The sequence below is a fragment of the Pantherophis guttatus genome, chromosome 6 (genome assembly GCF_059756535.1).
Source record: "Pantherophis guttatus breed Tessera chromosome 6, ASM5975653v1, whole genome shotgun sequence".
Lineage (NCBI taxonomy): Eukaryota > Metazoa > Chordata > Lepidosauria > Squamata > Colubridae > Pantherophis > Pantherophis guttatus.
This window is the reverse complement of record NC_142068.1, coordinates 35,640,648-35,663,014: the sequence shown is the minus strand read 5'-3', so window position 1 is coordinate 35,663,014 and position 22,367 is coordinate 35,640,648. Positions and strand designations below refer to the sequence as shown.

At 37.2% G+C, this 22,367-nt stretch overlaps 1 protein-coding gene and 2 long non-coding RNA genes across 4 annotated transcripts in view; 1 reads left to right on the top strand and 2 right to left on the bottom strand.

The window, feature by feature from the left end:
- Positions 1–10,230, bottom strand: part of SPSB4 (splA/ryanodine receptor domain and SOCS box containing 4) — a 170,966-nt gene extending 160,736 nt beyond the window's left edge. Inside the window, exon 1 of one of the 2 annotated variants that reach the window (XM_034439443.2) lies at positions 9,932–10,230. The gene's annotated coding sequence lies outside the window, so the exon portion shown is untranslated. The remainder of the gene's footprint in view (positions 1–9,931) is intronic. The other variant, XM_060682829.2, reaches the window with a different exon arrangement.
- Positions 9,943–11,897, top strand: LOC148113088 (uncharacterized). Its single transcript, XR_015728613.1, has 2 exons — positions 9,943–10,032; positions 10,780–11,897. It is a non-coding gene; the product is annotated as an uncharacterized LOC148113088 (long non-coding RNA).
- A 3,749-nt stretch (positions 11,898–15,646) lies between these two features.
- Positions 15,647–20,453, bottom strand: LOC117678824 (uncharacterized). The gene is made up of 3 exons (XR_004595143.3): positions 20,150–20,453; positions 18,926–19,121; positions 15,647–15,737 (listed from the first exon to the last, which is right to left on the bottom strand). It is a non-coding gene; the product is annotated as an uncharacterized LOC117678824 (long non-coding RNA).
- Between the last annotated feature and the right edge of the window lie 1,914 nt (positions 20,454–22,367).

Here is a 22,367-nt window from a genome sequence, read left to right as displayed (position 1 = left end):
GTTAAGGTGAGCTGCAATTCTACTTGCCCCTCTCTTGAGTTATCCCACACTGAATTGTCTTGAGGCTAGCTGTCCCGTGGCAAGTTGGCTGTGGTGAGTTGTAATTACTCTAGATTTTGTAATATTCAATAATTATAGGATCTACATTGGTTTGTGAATGAGATTTTTCTACACAGATGTAAACACAACCATACTGTATATATTTGGCAGAAATAATAAGCTTACAAACTTTTCCTGCAGGCAGCTACAATGAACACACATTTTATAACAGTCTAAGACCAGATCATAAAATTTAAAACAGCTAAATGCAATTTGAGAATGCAATAAAATCTCATTAAAATAAATCACCTAGGTCTGTTGTTGGTCTAAACTTACCCAGTGAAGTTTGATGGCTTCAGCACAGAATTTAGCTATTATATAAGTAATCTTGCTATGAATCCTTCTGTTATTCCTTTTGAGTATTCTTTTCCTATTCTTCCTATACCAATTCTGTAAATACTGTAATACAGTTAATTAAAGAAGAGTTTTTAAAAAGGGAACAACTTCTCTGTCTTCTAAGCCTTTACTACAAAATGGGGAAATAGCTGAGACGCTTCAATTGACTAATTTTGCTTTGTTTACTCATTCCAGGGCAAGAGGTCAAATAAGAAAATCAGAAAGGCCAACTGCTTGTTTGTTTTGAAACTGCCAGTGATGTCAGTATTTTTAATTGAAAAATTCTGTTAAAGAGAGGGTAATCACATTTCCTATGCAGACCACATGCAGTGGAGAAAGCTTCCATTCAAACATCTTCCTTGCACAATAGCTTGAATTGTTGAGTGGAAACCAAGAGGGAGGGAGAGAACAGCTGTAATGAGAAACTGACTTAGATCCAATATGCATAAATATCATAATAAAAAAGGTGAAAAGAAACATGTTTGCTTAAATCAACTAGACTCAATCAATATCTAATCCAATTCTACTTCACCCAGTTCAATAATTTCAAGGAAAAATCTACAGCCATGTCATCCACAATACTAAGAGTTAAATTGCCTTTGTCTCCTTAACTATGTGAGCTTTAGTTCATTTATTGTTTTGTTTCTATTATCTTACAATTAATGAAGAAAAACCTTGCTTACGTTTAAGGTGTCCTTGTAAAGAGTCTGCATTGTATTAGGATATGGATATTATTTTTATCAGAGTATTATATCAAAAGAGTAGCCAACCTATACTGTTTTTTTATCAAGTTGTTAAATTAATTTTTTTAATCTCCTGCTAGCCAAAGTGGCTTACAAGTATACATGATATCTCCATCTCATTATGGAATAATATACAACTTAATATAAAAATGTAAACTATCTTTTTTAAAAAAATCAATTTACAGCCTTCAAGTTACTTCAAGTTTTATTGAAGTCTTCTATCTGATTACTAGCCAGTCTGAACCTGTTTAGCTTTTTCAGGATCAAGTAATATTAGTTGGTGGTGCCATCTGTTTTTTTTTTAGATATAAAAGCATTGGAATAAATTTAGCCCAATGTAAACAAGCATAGTGCCTTGATTAGAGTCACATCAGAATAATAATAACCATTACAATGAGTTTGCTACGTTAGTTTGCAAGCATGTTAATTCATGGAATGGGAAAAGAAGACAGGGAGGCAGTCAGGCATTAATATTTAAAGTATAAAGCAGTGCTTTTGGGTCTGGAATCCTCAATAAGAGCCTTGATAGTACAGTGGTACTGTACTATCTTCACCCTGTTATTATTTTTATGTTTTGTTTGTTTATTGAATAGCCCGAAGGCCTTTTCAAACAAAACAGAAAAGAAAAAGGGAAAAAGACAAAACAGTTACAGAAATAACAATCTAAAAATATATGATATATGACATTAAAATTTTACAATATCAGATTTCAATAGCTAAGTTGCCAAGACTAGATAACCCAAATAAGATAGCTCCTCTCTAACTTAGCTCATCTTTCTTACAACACCCTGTTATTAACACAGCTGCCTGCAATTTACTGCTGGTTCGAATCTCTCCAAGGCTCAAGGTTGACTCAGCCTTCCATCCTTTCTAAGGTAGGTGAAATGAGGACCCAGTTTGTGGGGGCAATAAGCTGACTTTGTATAAATATACAAAAAGTATGAAGGCTATTGCTTAATGCTTTGTAAGCCGCCCTGAGTCTCTGGAGAAGGGCGGCATATAAATCAATTTTTTTAAAAAAATGGGACTTTTATAGCCATGATAGCGAACTTATGGCACATGTGCCAAAGGTGGCACGCAGTGCCCTCTCTGTGGGCACGTGCACCATTGCCAGCTGCTCTTCTGATTTCCGGTCTGTTAGGTAGTCTTTGCATGCACCGGAGCACCAGAAACCCAAAGACCAGTTGGCCGGCGTGAGCATGAGCACCAGCCAGCTGGTCTTTGGATTTTCAGCACTCTGGCCTGTGCACACATTCCGGTTAGGGCACTCAGTGCCAAAAAGGTTCGCCATCACTGTTCTATAACTTCAAAATTAACCATAAACGGTTGGGAAGAAGCTAAACTGTTCAAGCTTCATGAACATTTGGGATCATGACGGATTTGGGAGTGAAAAGTATGGGTTTTTTTCAGCACATAGTTCTTTTTGAGCACGCCAAGAATGATGGCAGAGGAGGCTCTTCTCATTTTCCTCATGAGTAGAAATGGCATTCTTTGTAAATTATTGAAAAGCTTCAATATATGTGGATATAAAAAAAGGAATAGGTCAATGTTGAGCGATGGTGATACTGATTCTTTTGTGGTGTCATCCCCATTTAAAATAATCTATTACTACCAGAAGTAAAGAATCTGTAGAAGCTACACAACCCAGTTGCCAACCTTGTTTGGTGTTTCATTTTATATGTCCTCTTTCCTTTTGTAAATGAATATATTTTCACTCGTTGTGAGCTCTTGAGGCCTATTTCTGAATTACTCGAATTGTGGTTTAGAACTACAAAACAAAGAACTGCTCTCAAATAATAAAAAAATCAGATATTGAAGTGGGCTTGATTTTATGTGCCATCAGACCAGTGTCAGTTTTTAACCAAGATAGATTTTGTTTAAGATAAATAGATTTTGTAGCAGAATTATCTGTCCCCAACTGGTCCTTCACATTGCCCAATATAGTGTGCCCATTGCCTCTGTAATTGAATCCATTCATCTTCTTCCGAGTCATTGTCTTTTTCTTTCTTTCCACTCTTTCCAGCATGATAGATTTCTCCAGAGCTAAACCTCTGAATGTGTCCAACATATAATTTGAATCTGGCCATTGTGCCTCAAAAGTGAGAACTCTAAGTTGATTTGTCCTATGATCCATGTATTTGTTTTCTTGCCTAGCTATGTATATTTTCATATTTTATATTATTATTGTATATTTTTATGTATATTTTCAATTTTTTATATTTTAGCTATGTTTATTTTCAGTAGTCTTCTCCAACATCAAAGTTCAAACGCCCAATATTCTTTACTTCAATTTCCATCTTAATAGACAGTGACAGAGAAAAACAGTCCAATTCTGACCTTTGCAAGTAGCCCTGAACTCCTGCAGAATATTTTTTCTTTGCTATTGCCACTAAAGGGATCATCTGTCTCTAGCATCTTTCTGTATTGTGGCTACCCAATATACAGTAAGTTTCTGCTTGCTGTAATGGGGCAGCTGTGACAATCTTCAAGCCTTGCGTGATCCTCTTGGGATTATTTATTGTCATCATACACTCCTGGCATTCTTTGCTCATTCTACACACACACACACACACACACACACACACACACACACACAGCTACCACAATGAGGCAGCACAGCAGGACTTGTGGAAATTGAAGTGGGTTTACAATTGCACATTATGGTTGGGAGGGTTTTGATTTCAAACTATTGGCAATATTTAAATAAGCACCTGATGCAATTTAAGAGTACAGATAGACTCGATATACAACAGTTTGTTTAGTGACCGTTCAAAGTTACAACAGCACTGAAAAAGGTGACTTATGACCAATTTTCATACGGTAGTTACGATCTTCGTAATATCCCCATGACCATGTGATCAAAATTCAGATGCTTGGCAACTGGTTCATATTTATGACCTTTGCTGTGATCATAAATATGGGCCATCTGATCACCTTTTGTGACCTTCTGACAAGCAAAGTCAATGGAGAAGCCAGATTCACTTAACAACTAGGTTCCTAACTTATCAACTGAAGTGATTCACTTAAAAACTGTGGAATAAATGTCATAACACTCACCTTTAACACTCACTTAACAAATGTCTCACTTAACAACAGAAATTTTGAGCTCAATTGTGGTTGTAAGTAAACCTGTAGTCTCCACAAATTGGCAGTGAGGCTCAGTCTTGCAACTTTAAACTGTATATATATAAGCGAAAACCACTCACGCATTAATCACAAAATCTCCAGAACCGTAAAGCCTACACACTTGAACTTTGCCACGTATGTTCCTCTTGGCTTCTAGGTGCTCACTAAGAAAGGATTTTTCGAAATGACCATCAGAGCATTAGTATTTCCTATATTATTATAACATGCTCTGATGCTAATTAGACGTTCTTCTCCCCCTCCCAAATTGAAAATAACTCTGGAGAGAATGAGATAACATAGGACAGGCTTCTGTGGGATGAGCCTCAGGGAGAGAAGGGCTAGAAAGCCTGAGGCAGAGAAGGGGATAGGAGAGGGGAAGCTTCTGTGGAGCTAGCCTGAGGGAGAGGAGAGGAGAGGCTTTTGTGGGGCCAGCCTGAGGGAGAGAAGGGGAGTGGAGAGGATCTATGGGGCCAGCCTGAGGGAGAGAAGGGGGTAGGATAAGAGAGGCTTCTGTGGAGCCAGCCTGAGGGAGAGGAGAGGCTTTTGTGGGGCCAGCCTGAGGGAAAGAAGGGGAGACAAGAGGCCGATCGTAACTATTCATTAATTTTCAAACTCTTAAGCGTCGATTTATCAAGCCTGATCACATAGTTTCATAGCGGAGCACGGGTATTCAGCTAATATACCTAGAGAATATTAAGTTAAGAGAGGCCTGCCTTAGGCAATTACATAACAGCTGAAAAGAGTTTGCATACCATTGATATCCAAACACTTTCAGACCTGATTACTATCACCAGTAGTAACAAAACATTAGGAACATTCCTTTATAGGGAATAGAATATTACACAATATGTATTAAAATTGTGTCAGAAATAAAATACATATGAACTAATTGCTGAGAATGTTAAATGCTAAAATATTCTGTCCACTTATGGTTTGTATCCTAAACTCTAATTAAACATCAATCATAAACCTTTTTTCCTTTTAAATTGACTCATTAAAAACTATGAAAAAAAATAGAATGGAAATAATAATCAAACACTGAACAGAGCCAAAACCTAAATGAACTTCACTAAAATACTAATTTAGAAAACTAGGTTATGAATATTGAATATTAAAATGGCTTTACTGAGAAGAAATATAATAAGATTTCCTAACTGTTTTGCATAGTATTGTTGTGATGGGGAACAGGAAGAGAGAGAGAAAAAAGCAGGGAGAACTGCTTAATCTTTGAGCCTGACATGTAGGGAAGGAATATTTTTCTTGCTGTTGAGATGCTGTTGCTCTACCTTCTCTTTGGAATAAATGTTTGCCTCAATCCTCCTCTTAGCTTTAAAACTAGGGCCCCTTAAGACAGGTTCAAGCCTGAAGGCTTTGCAGCTCTCCATCAGAAGTCTAAGGAAAAAGAAAAGGGTTGAAATTTACAACAGCTTGGTCATTTCTCTCTTCTCTGCAACATAAAAGGAGCTTGCTGTTTAATTGTTTTGTTACCTGCAGAAATACTGATCATCAGTCATTCTCAGTATATGAAGTCAACAAAGCAATAAAAAGATTTCTTCAAGCACTTTTGAGGGTAATGAAATGGATATGAAAGTCCCTTTGTTGATAGTAATCTGGTATATTCCATTCAAAGCAACTGGATTTACAGTTACACACATACCTCCCTAAACTTTCTAAAATCCACAATAGGTAGAGCCTAATGTTACAATGAACCACAGAAAATAATGGCTTTATCTAAACCTGAATGTAGAACTATAGTTTGATTTTAGCTTGTCCGAACTAGTGCAACCTAGAACAAATACAATACCTGCATTTATACACAGCAAGAAGTTACCATTTGTTCAAAACTGCAACCATAAACTTTCACATATGAAAAGAAAAGAATTATAGAAAAAAAAACCTCTTCTCAGAATTCCATAACATCACCAGCCATTTATGTCAATCCTGAGATAATCCTGAAGTGAGCCTATGATTTAGTTATATGTTATCAATGGATAGATTTAACAAAGGTATATTTAGGATAGTACTATCGCTTCACATTAAAAAAAACCTATTTGAAAATGACTCTGATGAAATGATACATGATTGTTTTAATAGATATTTTCAAAACTAAAACTTATTACAGTTTTTTTTTCTCAACACTATTCTATATAACAAAATAGACAATTATTTTTTTATTTGTTGGCACATTTGAAATTTCAATAATCTATATTAAAGGGAAGTAGCTTTATAAGGGACCAAACAAAATGATACAAAGAGTGTGCAAAGTTACTAATATAATCTCCTGCAATGGTAAACCAACATCAGCTATTTTGGACATTCATAACAATAAGATATCTAATGTTTTTATTCTAAATTGCTTTTGAATAATGAAGAATAATGTCCTTAGTAAAAAGGATGTTCCATCCCCAAAAAGATACTTCTAAAGTTGGCTTTAAACCAGTTTGCATTTGTAAAGTAAGTTACATTAAAATAAACAGAACTAAATCATTTATTATAAATGATCATTTGATGAAAGTTATACTTTTGCTGGCTCTGATAATTGGTAACTCAGTGTTGAAAAATTGGTCTACACAGTCCAATTTACTAGGTCAAGGAAATATGTGTCTCATACAACATCCTAAGGTAGTTTTTGTGTTTAGTTTATTATTAATTCACAAACTAAACTGCATGTATATTGTGTAGTTAAAAACAAAGGTAACAACCTACAAAAGACTGCCTCACCAGGATTCTCAAATTCAATATAAATACTTCATGAGGACAAGTTAATTAGCCTAAGGGAAAAAGCTATAAAGCCTCTTCATATATTAATAGTAAAGTCTTTACTCACAAGAGTAGAGACCTGCTGTTGGTAGCCAGAGGACTCTATCAGTGGTAATAGGAGAAGGATCAAAGATGTAGGTTGAAGCACCTTGATGGAGGAGTAGAAACCTACTCTGTCAGGAGCTGTTGTCTTAGTCTGTATTGAATGTGGTGGATGCCACAACATTGTGTTTTTCAGCAAAAGGCTGGGGCATGCTTTGTTCAGCCACAGCTCTAGGAATAACACCTGGCTACAATTAAACTACTGACCTAATCTTGACAGTCCTTCTCTGATTAAGCAATGAGTGAACTGTTTTTTTATTGTTATGACCATCAGGCAAGTTGCCCATCTTCTTCTTTCTGTACTGAACTCTCCCAATCCATTCATCTTGCTTGGTGCATTCACTAAAAAAGGACAGGAAGGAAGATTGCTAACTTTTGGGCCATCTGAAACATACAAGCTTGAAGTATTGTTCAGACCAGAAAAAATTACCTGAAATACTATTGAATCATGTTTCTGAGTTCTACTTGAAGATCGATTAACAGTGTGGAGACTAGAACCGAGATCTTTTTAGTGATGTCACCCCATGTATAGATCTCTCCTAGAAAACCTTAGCCTGGCCTTAGTACTAAGCCTTGAAAGTCATAGCTGCTCACCAGGTGTTAATAGCCCAACTCAATAGGACACCTATTATTACAGGACTGTTGCCCCAGTAATTTAAATGTTACATGCTTGCATTTATTGTGCCATTTATTGTAAATTGTTTTCCCTTTGTTTTTCCTCTGTACTTTGCTGGAAGGAACAGTGAAAAGTAGCATGTTGTTGTTGTTAGTCGTGAAGTCATGTCCAACCCATCTCGACCCCATGGACAATGTTCCTCCAGGCCTTCCTATCCTCTACCATCCCCCGGAGTCCATTTAGGCTCACGCCTACTGCTTCAATGACTCCATCCAGCCACCTCATTCTCTGTCGTCTCCTTCTTCTTTTGCCCTCAATTGTTCCCAGCATCAGGCTCTTCTTCAGTGAGTCCTTTCTTCTCATTAGATGGCCAAAGTATTTGAGTTTCATCTTCAGGATCTGGCCTTCTAAAGGGCAGTCAGGATTGATCTCCTCTAGGACTGATCGGTTTGATCGCCTTGAAGTCCAAGGGACTCGCAGGAATCTTCTCCAGCACCATATTCGAAGGCCTCAATTCTTTGGCACTCAGCCTTCCTTATGGTCCAACTTTCACAGCCATACATTGCAACTGGGAAAACCATAGCCTTGACTATACACACTTTTGTTGGCAGGGTGATGTCTCTGCTTTTTAGTATGCTGTCTAGATAAAAGTAGCATACATATCAAATAAATAACACCACAGTCCTTTGCATGCATGCCAAGACTTACACGCTGAAATAACCTTGTACAGATTTTAATCTCAGGAAGAATACACATTGATTATATCCTTGGTACATTGTGGACATACTTGTTGCATAAATTAGCCAACCCAAGGATAAACTCACTGTTCAAGTGCACAGACTACATTCTGTCATGGTTTATAGACCGCGATTTACTGAATAAAAAATAATTTGCTAAGTGACCAGAATGAAACCAGAGCTTTGTTTAGTGCAATATGTGAACTCAATCTAGTGAAATATTGATGTATATAGGAGAAAGAAATTAAAAATGCCCATATCAGGTGAAAGGTTTAATCATCAACTGACTGCAATTTTGGTCAGTACTCTGAAAAGCTTCCATGCAGGAAAAGAGTAGAAAATGTGTGCCTTCATTTCTGCCTGTAGCAATAGTGTGATGCTGGTGGAACTGCTCCGACATTAATCATCTGCAGCTTTTAAGTCAGCCTGTCTCAGAAATGCCTGCAATTATGTGATTTAGCAGATCCACTGGAAAACTTTTTCCCTCACACTCTCCGCTTCTAACCAGAGATCACGATCATCAAAAGAAATTCAGAGAACCAGCAGAAAGAGTAACTTCAAGGCAACCATTTATAAAAGTACAAATATAGAGGAAAGGAGGCTTTCTGCACTCTTGGAAGATCAATTGGTGTATTTATTAAGACATGAACTCTTATAATTTGGGAGGAAGCATCCCATTGAACAAGGACGGATTTTACTCCAGTGTTGCAGTTGGACTCACAAGAGAGAGATAGGCACAAAATTGTAGTTTAGTGCGTGGAGGGTTTTGACATCTAAAGTCAAAGAAAAACAAAACCATGAGGCTAATAGCTGGAGACTGTTTTTCAAGACACACTGACAAACAGCAATCCTCCAAACCTTTGCGAGCGTCCCTTGATCCTTTCAGCAAAGATGAGACTGAATCTGGCCACGATCATTTCTAAACCTGGAGGATCCGGAAAGGTAAATAAGGAATCCCCCCCCTCCACCCATCCACCCCCGCCACACACACACACAAAAGCCTTTACATTCCACCACTCTGCAACCAGACACAACCCAGGAGACCGCCGACCACCGCTGCCTCCAAACTTTCAAGGACAACAGCGAGACCGCCCTTCAACCTTTCCCTGTCTCGGGCTCCTTTCTTCGCCGGGAGGGTCTGATCTCTGGCTTTGCTCAACCCCGGAGCCCCAGATCAAGAAGAAGAAGAAGAAGGGAGTGGCTGCCTTCACACACCCTCGCTTGTGTCCTGAGCCACATACGTTCATTTTCCAAGAAAAAAACTGCAGGGCCGTTAGCAACTGAGCAACAGATTCCAGAGTAAGAGCTTTCCTATACACATGCACGTAAACCGGCGGGGAAGAGATTCCAGACAAGGGCGGGCGGGCGGGCGGACACGCCAAAGAGAGAGAGAGAGAGAGAAAGTCACTCACCGTGCGATCCTGCACCGGTGCTTGCGGGCGCAGCGTCCTCGTGGCCAACCTCTCATCAGGAGCTTCCCTGCCGAACTTCATCTGCCGCCCTTATGGCTGCCGTAAGTCTTTTTCCCCTCCCCGCGCGTCCTTATCTGCCCTGACTCGTGAAGTCAGATCCGAAAGCGTCCGAGGTGAAAGAAAACACGGGACTTAAGAACCGCTGCCTTCGCTCCTCCGCCCTGCCGTCATCGCCACCCACCAGTCACGGTAGAATGGAGAGCTGCGGATGGTCCGCACACATCACTCCCACCGGGTCCTAGCGCCGGCTGCATCCACTCGGAAGAATCTGTAAAGTGGGGGTGGGGGCTTGAATTTGAATGGATTTAGTTAGCAGTAGAGAGAGAGAGCCAGCTCTCAAATTTCGGGAGGGCTGCAATAGAGTAGGACTTAAAACTGGCCCGCCTTACTTGGATTTTATCTGGGAAACCGCTTCTGGGGTTTTTCAAGAATGAGCCCCCTCACATCTTTGATCGACTCTTGGCTGACTAAATAGGCTAGGAAGGGACTAGTAGTTCCATGCTTAAGGGAGGTGGGGATGGCATGGTATGATTTACTGAAAATATTCTTTCTCAACACAAAATAGCTTTTTAATTATAGTCCTGTCACAAGGTGCCTTTTGCAGCACTTAGAGGCTTTTGTTACCATCAATGATGCTTAACACTTATAGGTCATTTGAACTGTGTGCTATTTCACATTTTTTTTTCTTGTTTAACATATATATGAAACTATTGGGGAGGTCACTCAGATCTTCACAGTGCCCTCAGATATGCTAGCAAGTCCTAGCTCTATTGCTTTCTCTCTTTCAGATACAAGGAGACAATTAGCATCTTAAACATTGCCTAATTTCAATAGGCTGAAAAGTTGGAGAACAAGATGAAATTAAATTGTTGGTAAGCAAAAGACTGGGGGTCTCAATCTGAGGTGAATCGTCTTCAGGAAACTTCAATCCTTCAGTAAAAATGCTCCTTGAACCTCCTCCTGGTTGTCACTGGATTTGCAAGGGTCAGCTGAGTTGAAGAGCATATTCACACAATTACAGCTAGTGCACCAATTGCAAATGGTACTTTAGCCAGTCAGACTTAAAAAGAGCTCTTAAAAATTCAGTTGATGCACAGTGGATCAGCCAGATTGCTGACCTATGAAAAGTTCAAGGATCCCATCGTTCGTGCACTGAAATATCTTGGCTACCAATTGCCTGCTAGACATCATTTAAGATGACTTTTTATAGCCCTAAGTAGCTTATTGGCATTCATATCTCAGTTGCTGGGGTTTTTTTCACAATTAAATGTCTTATTCAAATTAAAGTTAAGGTTTAATAAAGCTTTAAAAGTATTTCTACCAGCTAAATGCCAGAACACTGGCATATAGTGGGTGTGGGTAAGTGTTGCAAGAAGATCAGATTGATGAAACCAACTTCACAGAATGGCAACAGAAGCCCCACCTCTTTCCTGGATGCATCACATCCCACATGTCTCAATAGGGTAGAAATTGCATCAATATTCCATGACATTGCTTTTGTCATTGTGATGCTGAAAGATCCTATAGGCACATTCATGCCAATACCCCAGGCCAAATCATTTTTCAATAGTTATAAAGCTGAACAGGTCTTCCTGATCCTAATGCTTATTGCACACTCATTTTCTGAATCCCTTCCACACTTTCCATCGATTCAAATTTAGAAAACAAAACGATTCTTTCATGGAGGATATTGAAAGCTTAAATTTCTGGCCTCTTCAGCTGGGACATCTCAAGCCCAGCCTACATCAAGAATAACTATGAAGATAAAATGGAGGTGGAATCTGACAAAGTCCACTATGAAATGTAGACTAAAAGGAGAGGGAAATTTAATAAACTATAAAAATAGCATATATTGTATGTATCAACACAAATTAATAATAAAACCTGGACTGTGAGGGTCAGATTTCACACTGTCTGCTCTGGAAACCTGAAACGGCTGCACTGTGATGGAACAATTCATTCACCATCTGCTCCATACCAATCTCAGTATGGAATTTTCTTGCATGTTTATGGCTATTTCTGCAATATTGGCAGCATGAGGAGCTGTACATTTTTACTGTATTACTGACTAATTGTCATAGAGAAGTAATGGAAAATGTCAAAGGAGCTACAGTATATATTCATGGAATCTTGGTGAAAAGAAAAACATATCTTCATATCTTTTTTATCAAATTGAAAATATTATGTACTTGAGTTCACCCAAATGTCTTTTGTGTCATCTAACATCCTTTGTGTAGTTTTGGGCCCAATTCTCAGTGAAAAATAGAAATCTTATCTCACCAAACTTAACTTTTTTTTAAACTTAGGCAATTCCGGCCTCTTTTATTTGCATGAATAGAATAGAATAGAATAGAATAGAATAGAATAGAATAGAATAGAATAGAATAGAATAGAATAACAGAGTTGGAAGGGACCTTCGAGGTCTTCTAGTCCAACCCTCTGCTTAGGCAGGAAACCCTACACCATTTCAGACAAATGGTTATCTAATCTCTTCTTAAAAACTTCCAGTGTTGGAACATTTACAATTTCTGGAGGCAAGTTGTTCCACTGATTAATTGTTCTAACTGTCTGGAAATTTCTCTTTAGTTCTAAGTTGCTTCTCTCCTTGATTAGTTTTTATCCGTTGCTTCTTGTCCTACCCCTGGTTGCTTTGGAGAATACCTTGAGTCCCTCTTCTTTGTGGAAGCCCCTGAGATATCAGAACACTGCTATCATGTCATCCCAGTCCTTCTTTTCTAGACTAGACATACCCAGTTCCTGCAACCATTCTTTGTATGTTTTATCCTCGAGTCCCCAAATCATCTTTGTTGCTCTTCTCTGCACTCTTTCTAGAGTCTCAACATCTTTTTTACATTGTGGTGACTAAAACTGGATACAATATTCCAGGTGTCGCCTTACCAAGGCATTATAAAGTGGTATAATCAGGGTATCCTGAACATGAATGCAACTCCCTCTCAGATATCCCATAGATCAGTGTTGGTGAACCTTTTCGGCACCGAGTGCCTAAACTGGAGTTTGCATGCATGTGTGCATGTGCCGGAAACTGGAAGAGCAGCTGCCCAGTTCATATATTTGCTCTGGGAAGATGTTCTTCCAGATTCTGGCAGGCGCATGCCCACCAGCCACCTGGTCTTCCAGTTTCTGGCACACATACGTGCATAAAGACCAGCTGGCTGGTACACATGTGTGCGCTGGAAACCGGAAGAGCAGCCGCTCATCACGTATGCATGTACCGGTAAGATGATCTTCTGGTATGCGCACCGGACACTTGGTCTTCCAGTTTCTGGCATGCATGCATGTGTGAATACCAGCTGGCCATGCGCCGGAACCCAGAAGAGCAATGGGCAATGGCTTGCATGCCCGGAGAGATGGCTTTGTGTGCCACTTCCGACACGCATGCCATAAGTTTGCCATAACGGCCATAGATGTTTTTTCTGGCTTTTTCTTTGAAGACGTTTCGCTTCTTATCCAAGAATCTTCTTCTGCTTCTGCAGGGTATCTGCTAACAAATCTGGCCCACCAGTGCAATTCGGTTTAAGATTCAGGTATCATCCAATTCAAGAGCAAATTCACTTGAGTGAGTACAGTCTCTCCAAATTGTTAAAAAAAATATTCAATTGGACATCACAAAGGTGCCTTTTCAAGAGGCAAGTGGACTATCTAGTTTTTGTTTGAAGACATTTCTCTGAAGAGCTGAAGAAGCTTCTTGGATGAGAAGCGAAACATTCCCAAAGAAAAACCATAAAGTCCAGTTGTGTCCTGAAAAAAGCACCCTTCACGACAAGTCAAGGAAGCAACTATAAAAAAAATTAAACTTGGTAGTTCAGAGCCTTACTTAGTGACATTCAGCAGTGTTATGGCTAGATATTTTTTTCTAGGTTGTGAAATAAATATAAATATGCGTAAAATCAGATTTAGGCATTCTGAATAGATCTAATTGGCTAGAAGAACCATGACCATAAATGAAATGTGCTCTCAAAACTCCTGGTCCTACATATCCAAGTATGTGTACTTTCTATGCATTTTAGCTCAAAGATCAGGAAGCTATTATTATGTAAATTCAAATACTTTGGCCACCAAATGAGAAGAGAGGGTTCATTGGGGGGGAAAATGCTGGAAAAGGATAAAGGGACAGCAGAAGATGAGATGGCTAGAGAGTGTCATTGGTGCAACGAACCTGAATTTGGGGAAACTCCATGAGACAGTGGAGGACATGGGTACCTGGTATGACTAAATAAATTTTAAAAAGGTAAAGGAATCCCTGCAGATTTTACTCTGCTAGTTGTTGCTGACTCTAGGGGGTGCTGCTCATCTCGCTTTCAAGGCCACTGAGCCAGTGCTGTCTGAAGACGTTTCCACAGTCATATGGCCAGCTTAACATCAAGGAGTGGTTATCCTATCCTATCCACCTCTCTGTTCTAATTCTAACATATATATCTACACACACATAGACATGCACATACATACACACCCATATGCAGGGTCCTTGGTGCTCTCTGAGCTTGCTTCTTTTCTTGCAGACGTTTCATTACCCTAACTAGGTAATATCATCCTTGCTAGTAAGCAGTGCTGTTTGCTGTCAGTTTATATTCTGGTGTCTTGCCTGTCTCTGTGAGGGGGGGTCTTAGGAATTCTTTAGTTGGGCTGTTTATTACACCCATATAAGAACCATATGCAATTTCCTGATACCAGATTAAGAGGAATAACACCCGTTAAAAAGGGGGACCTTGCAGGACAGACATTGGTAGTAGAAATTTATGAACATACTTTAGAATGTGACAGAGAGAAATTGATTATGTGCCATCAAGTCAGGTTTTCTTTTACCAACCAACTTCTGAAAGATGATCTGTCCTTCAGGTTTCCCAAAGATAAAACCATCACTTTTTATAGTCCGTCCACCTTGTTGCTGATATTATTTTTTCTTTCTATCTATTCTGACATTATAGCTTCCTCAATGGAAAAGGAGGGAACGGTAACAACAATTTCAATCTCTTGATTATCCCCTCAAGCATTCACATCACAATATATTATGAAGCACAAAACAGAACAAAATAGCAATCACACAAATTCTTTCTTTCCCTCCCTGTTTTTACTATTTAATATTGAAAGCACCCAAGAGCAAACTTTTAAAATGTGTCATTTTGTTCCTCTTATACCCCAAAGATTCAGATATCTATTGTTTTCATTTGTAAAAATGAAACTTCGGAAAACAGACTTAAGATTTCATAAATATTTCAAGAGAAGTAGTTCCTTTAGTATCTTTCAAATTGATAGTCTTATTACCACTAATAATTTTATTATGGCATAAACTCCCGAAGATTAAAGGCAGTTTTGTTAGATATTTTATATGTTCCAGTGTAGAGGAAAAAGGATGAATACAAGAATCAAATGATAATGAAAATACTATAATAGTTCATAATGCTACAATATATACTATAATAATTACATTAAAACATACGTAAATGAAGCATAAAGACAATTTCCAATAGTAGAAAAACTTAGTTTTTCATTCAAGGACAAAAGCAAACTTAAAGTAAAACCATGTCAAAGCTATTACAATGTTCTTTTAAAGTTTGATACAATGAGAAAGGGTGGGAAAGCCTTCCACGTTTCTAAAATAGCATACATGCCTTTCTGATGCCATAAACCTGCTGTTTCTCACCCTGATGAATCATTCATGATGGAACTGATCAAAGCCATAGAATTTCCTGTCCTAAACCTCACCCCTGAAAAGGAAATTTTCCATCTGTGGAAGAGAGAAGTAAAAAAATAGAGGCAGATCTTTTTTACTTTGCAATTATACTTCAATAGGTTTTCCTTAAATGTTTGTACACTTGTGATTTATATTAGAGAAAAGTCCCTTTTCAGCAGCATGGGACCTTTTTCTACTTTTTTAATTTTGCTTCAGAGAAAAAGGAAAGCTGAAGTTATGTCAACAGAGATTTTGCTATATTTTTCTCTCCCAGTTTCCTAATTGTGCTGAAAGTTTTCCACACTTGGAAATCTGTCCAAAACTTACACAACAGTCTTCTTTCATAATCTGCCCCAAACCAGTAGAAAACTAGCAGCTAATCTTTGGAAACTGGCTGCCAGGTTTCATTAAGCCAGTGGCTTCCAGTCTTTTGATACCAAGGACAGGTCCTGTGGACAGGTTTCTCCGTGGACTGGAGGGAGCGTGGTTTCACGTGCTGCCTGCATCCCATGGATTGGGCTTCACTTGTTTGCACAGCCCAGTTTCTGGCATGCCACGGACCGGAACTTAGAGACCCCTGCATTACGCTATCTTGGAGGAGCTGTGGGGGCCACAGAAGATCAGTGGGAGCATGAGAGCCTCAAGTAACATGATCTAGGTGCCAGCTCTGTATAATATAATGTTTTGTATATCAGATGAAAAGAGTTAAGGCAAATGGAAACCGGCAAGAAAATATATTGGCTACTTATACTTGGAAAATGCAGGCATGATATCCATAATAATGAAGGAAGAATATTATGAAGTATGAAGTAAAAGTTCCACTTATTAATTTTAGGAATGTTTATGCATTCTCTAATATAGTTTATTTCATTGGAAAATGCATTCTAATCATACTTACACTTTCCAATATTTCAAAGATTATATAAAAAAGAGGAAGAAACTTTTCATGCTGAAAAGTGCAAAATCATATGTGCCTTCTGTACAAACCCAGATTCCTAAACCAAATTTCTCAGTGTTTTGTTAATGAAATGAATATGACAATTCTATGTTACATTCAGAGACTTCCTTTTTCTGTGATATGTAGCTGCAAAAATACACATGACCACTAGATAGCAGCACACATATGCCGAAAACTATAAAACATTGTTTCCATCTAATAAGAGTAAACAGTGACTAGAAAAAATGCCCTTTCAGTTAAGGTACCCTGGTTGGGGAACACACGTCTTAAAGAAACTCCTGGTTACTGTTCTCTGTCCTTTTTTCTACTATATTAGATTTTGAAGTTATAATGGTGGAATATAAATATTCTAAATATTCTAAAATACAAGCTTTCTGTAGCTTGGTTCTATAAAGTGTAAATTCTGACTGCACATCAATATGAACTACAGGTGCATACAGTTTTAGTAAACTCATTCATTTGATTACTATCTATTGGCTACACAAATGAAAGTATATCTATGCCAGGAGTCTTGACTGTTAAATATTGAATAATGTATTATGATCTATATATATTCAGCTTATTTGCAAAGGTATTTTTAAATTTCTAGCAATTTAGCATTGGAAAGTTGAAAACAGAACTAACAACTTTCTAGTGAACATATGCTATAAAAGATTTAAAAGTTTGGGCCCAAGATTAATTAGGAAATTTATTACCAAGATCCAGAAAATAAAAACTGACTTGGTAAATGGGAACATACATGCTTAGCACTGCAGTATGATCTATAATAAGTTTAATAATAATTTGGGAAAAGATCATTTTGACAGATTTATATCAGACTTTTGTGCAAAGGATATTCTACCTACTTCCTTTGGAAATTGGAAATTGCTATCATATTTTCTCTCTCAATTTTTTAGGTAGATAATTAGCCTTGTACCCTTCTGAAAGAATTCCATACATTTCTTTAGAAATTATAACTGGCAGACCATCAAATCCACAAAGTGTCAAAGAATAAGGTCAAAATTGGCAAATCTTGGAACTTTTTGAAAAATGGACCTGGTGTCTATCAGAAAGCATTAATAATGGTGCTTCAGTGTACAATGTGAATTAATTTATTAATTTATTAATTTATTTATAAATTAATACATTTTTATTTATTTAGATTCTTTGGGATACCACAGATACCCATCCATTTCAATCCTATTATTAATCACACATGATGTTTAGCTCTTCATGAAAAAAGAATAATATCCACACCAAAATAATTGTATCATACATATGTAAGCCAGCTTGCTTTATGACACAACTGACTTTGACACTCATTTATATGAAAAAATAAATGATGGAAAAATGGAATCTGAAAGAAATTAGGGAGGATAAGAATCCATAGCGTTAAAATTAAAGTATTACATTATGCATACTTGCAGCCAACAATCCTTCAAAAATAACTTGATAATGAACCATGTGATAATGGTAATGAACATGTAATTTGTGATTATCCTGATATCTGCGTTATTTACAATGGAGAACATACAATGTAATAAAGATAATGAAAAAATGAAGGCTGAAATAATCGTACAGTACACCTAATTATCTTAGGAGCCAGGCATTGCTTCTAAATACACATGAACTCTATTGTTTGTTTTCAAACAGACAACTTGGCAAAAATAGAGAGTAACAAAAGACATGTGACACTATATAGACATATGTATTCATGTGTTTGTGTGTGTGTATGTATACAGAAGTGTCTGAGCATGTATTTCCTATGTATTTGTAAATATTCCTATGTATTTATGTGTTTAAACCTGTACAGACATTTCCTAAAACCTAATAGATTGTTAAGCTTTTTTAGTTATATTAAGCAGAAATTATGCAGTACAGCTGTGAACTGATTACTGTTTTAGCTGCCTCAGCCATCATAAAAGAAATATTTAAAATGCATTTCAAAGGAGAACAGATTAGTTTTTCAGCTGTCATAGTTGACTAGAAAAGAGAGAAACCTCTTATAATCCAGTGCTAAGAAGACAAGTTTCCAAGTATGAAGTCTTCAATAGAAAGCTAATTCAGAGTATGTCTATCTCCATTTCTGTACTTTCTAATATAAATATAAACTAAATAGAAATACTGGGTACATTCATTGAAAATAGGAATGCAAATATCAAGATTCATATTTTGTTTTTTTACAAAGAAATGTTTATGGTTATTAGGATTGAAATGTTTATATCATTTTGAAAATCCATTAAGATAATTCTAAGTAGTAAAGTGTGAATTAACACTTGATTTTTCTACCTTTTCTGCTTCTCACCTATATTGCTTGAGATAAGATAGCCTTCTCTTTGAAATTTTCTATTATCTTTGCCTTTTCAATTTAGACTGTAATATGATAGGTTTGACTTGAATTGTTGAGAGAGATCATTAAATTATTTTTTCATGCCTTTAGTGAAATGTTGAATAAAAATGCAAACATCAGACAGGAAGATTAAATCATGTTCCTGTGCTTCCTGAATAAAGCAAAACAATAAATTATTAAACATGGTAGGTAAGGTCAATTACAGTATATATAAATTCACAGAGCAAGAAAATGCATGTCTCTTATCTGTGCCATAATGTATTTTTACAGTGTATCCCTACTAATATGCACACACATATATACACAGACAAACATATATTTATTTTTTCTATGAGCAATGATTATTTTTGGTCTTAGGCAGTTGATGGGACCCCTTTTAATGGCTCATATTTATGAGATTCGGGTTTCCTCATTCTGACCCTGGCTGTTTGTTTCAGAAGAGACACCTATACATTGTCAAACAATGCAATATAATTTCTAATTTCACTATCAGATTATTACAACATCCACCTCACCCATCTAGCTGTAAATTCGTCAAATGACAAGACTATATTATTGAGACTTTATTGTATTATTTCTCAGATTACAAGACCACGTTATTGGCATCTTATTTCTGTTCTGAGGTTTGGACAAAAACAAACCTAAAAATTAGTCAAAGCATTTCAGAAAGTGTTTGCAGAACTCTGAAGGCCAAATTATACCCTATATTTAAAATGTAATAGGGCTGTTCATAAAGCTCAAGAATGTGCATGAAGACCTCTCTTCAACTTATTAAACAACTGCAACTTTTTGTAGACTTATGCATCCGTTACATAAACTGCTATTGGTTGGCTCTGCATCTCTGTATGTACGTATACACATACACACATACACACACACACACACACACACACACACACACACACACACACACTCAATATGCTGGTAGGTAGATAAATGTGCAGATAATGTAGAGATACAGTATATTATTTCAGCATAGTATTTCTGTTAAGGATATTGTTGTGTTACCAACCAGCAGAGTAAGTGAACAGAGAAACGGTACTGAGAGCAACGAATACAATACATACAAACTGGTTTAACAAAACGTTTACTTTGTAGTGAAAAACAGTTGCATAGTCTTTTAGTCAATCCAAGTCTTTAGCCATTCAAATCAGTCCTAAGTTACAGATATCTTCTTACCAGACAAACAGCAGTTGGTAATAAACAGCAATTCAACGCTGGTAACAAATCACGATAGTAGCATATCCATCCACGTCTTCACACACGACAGTAACAGTTCCAATCAACAAGTCAAGCAATGATGAGAGCAGGTCCAACAATGACTATAGCTTGGCTTCCTTCTTATATACAGTTTACACTAGTAATTATCCACTTATGATAAGTGAAGTCAGCAGTGCAATGACTCAACAATACAATTATGATAATTGCAGTCAGCATTCAGTCAGCAGTCATTAGTCATTACAATGACTCAACATTACAATTACTCAGCATTACATTTAAAGTTACAGAATACATTTAAAGTTATAGAACACATATATTGCCTGGACAACTTGTTAGATTTACACCATATCCTAACAATTTCCACCCATTTTTAAATGATATGCCATTATTATTTATTAGTAAAGTAAAGTAAAGGGGATATGTCATAGAAATATTATATTCTGCCCTACCAGGCTATATTTGTAATGCATTATGTTAGTCAAAACACACTAATTTTGTCTTGAACAATGCACTGGAAATCTATCCTATTTCTGTAGATTTATGGTATTATAGAGTCATAAAGATATGGGAAGTTATATTGTAAGTCTGTCATGGACACATGATGTTTCACTTTGCAAAAGGATTGCCAGTCCTATTATAGTCCCTAAACAAAAACTACTTATATATAGTCAGTGTTCAGGCCTGGTCATGATTCAAGACAGGAGAATGAAAATGCTTTGGTCCTTACAATGAATTTAGGACATTGTTGAAGCAGTTGTGTTTTTGACCATGCTATATTTTTGGACACCAGTGCCAAATTTGTGGGTACATTAGTGGTGGTTATGGCTCAGGAGCTCTTTGCTTAGTTTTGTCTAGTCTGACACTTGTGGCCTGACTTGTAGGGGGGGGGCTCATGATAGTTATCTATGCCAGTATCACCTCTAGGACTGCTTACTATACCAAAAAGCTATAACTATATAATTATAGTTATATATAACAACTTGTCTGTTGGTTGATGAGACCAGCAATAATCAAACAAGTCCCAAGTTATAGTGATGAGAGTCCTGTTCTTACATTAGGCTCAGTAAAAAGGGAACAGGAGACAGTATTCTTCAGTTTAGGCTCCATCCTCTGGAATCGCCTATCATCAGAGATTTAGATGGCACCCTCCCAAATGGTGTTCAGGAAGACAGTTAAAACAAAACTCGTAGAAAGACAGAGATAAACCATATTTGCACATCATTCAAAAGAAACAATACAAAAGCTAAGAACAAGACAAAAAGACCCAGACACATCTTCTCCAGCAAATATCACAGATAAGCATGGATAACATCAGACTAGCACTGAAGCATGAAACAATACCCTACCTAAGAAATTACAAAGGACAAAACCGCATCCTCAACTGGCAGGGGCAGCTACTCTATGTAGACAGGGAACAAACCAGTGGTGGGATTCAGCCAGTTCACACCTATTCGGAAGAACCAGTTGTTAATTTTCTAAGCAGTTCGGAGAACCGGTTGTTGGAAGAAATCTTATTTTGTTTTTTTCCACTTTACAGAGCTAATCCTGTAAGGAAGCAAACACTATGGCATTGTTTCTAGCCTAATCTTTATTGCCCTGCTTACAGAAACTGCCTCTCTGGTTAACTCTTATTACATTGTAACAGCTAAGGCGAAGCACCGATCGACATGAGTGATGTTGAGTTGGCCATGCCCACACGGTCACATGACCACCAAGCCACACCTACCCAGCTGGTCATTAGGGCAGAGAATTGGTTGTTAAATTATTTGAATCTCACCACTGGAACAAACCCCATACTCACCACCACTGATGATATTACCTTGTATGGTAATGAAACATCTGAAGCAAATAACCAAACAGAGAATACCATGGAATACACAAAACAAATGTCTTTGGGGCCTATTTTATTTATAAGATAATTATTGAGCCATAAAATCTGGCAGGATTGATAATGAATATTTTAAAATTGATTTATGTGGTTGCATTTAGTGAATATATCTAAAACTATTGTCCATTTTTTTGAGTCAAAGTATACAAATATTATAATAAACAAATAATATTATAACACAAATAGAATCATAATTGGCTTTAACAGCTATAATAAGAATTTGACCCACATGCAAAAGAAGGCAAGTATTATTTTAGTCCAGACTTTGTAAAGATTGGATTAAGTTAT